We start from the raw sequence: 676 nt of genomic DNA, 5'->3' as shown, positions 1-676 counted from the left end.
CCCCCGCCCCCAGCCCCTTCTCTTGACAGGCCTGCTTGGGTTTCGTTCCTCATTGGGCACCCCAGAGAATGCCCCGCCCCTGGCCTTGTCCCATTGGAGAAGGACACCGCGGCCCCGCCCACCAGAGTCCGCGCCCCTCGCTGGTTGGCCGCGCCTGACAAGGCCCGGGCTCCTCCCCTCTCCCCAATTGGTGACAGGATTCGCAACTCCGCCTCGTGGCCCTTCCCTGTTTTCCATTGGTTCTACACCGACAACCGAGCCCCCTTTTGCTTTGTTAGTACTGGCCAGGAGCTACAGACAACAGCCACTTCGCCTGCTTCCCATTGGCGGAGCCTTCAGAAAACCTCCCCACTACGATGACGTCACCCCCTCCCGGTCAGGCGAGCCCTGAGTGGCTATGGTCACCCTCCCGGCTGCTCCTCCCCAGCACTCTCTGGGAGGGCCGACCCCGGCGCCTCTGATTCACCGGCCGCCGCGGAGCTCGGCTCCACCCGGCCCCTCCTGGCCCCACGTCAGACTTGTTGCCGGGACCCGTCCCCCGGGAAAACTTCCTGTGACCTGCTAGGGCGTCCCTGGAGTGGAAGATTGACACTGCATCGGGCGCCAGGGCGCTCTGCCCGCACAGGTTTGGGACCGGAGCCCTGCATCTGACGGGCGCGACCCGGAAGGTCTCCAG

Source organism: Talpa occidentalis, unplaced genomic scaffold (assembly GCF_014898055.3).
Source record: "Talpa occidentalis isolate TD23 unplaced genomic scaffold, MPIMG_talOcc4v2.1 talOcc4.5, whole genome shotgun sequence".
Lineage (NCBI taxonomy): Eukaryota > Metazoa > Chordata > Mammalia > Eulipotyphla > Talpidae > Talpa > Talpa occidentalis.
Note: the sequence above shows the minus strand (reverse complement) of the source record.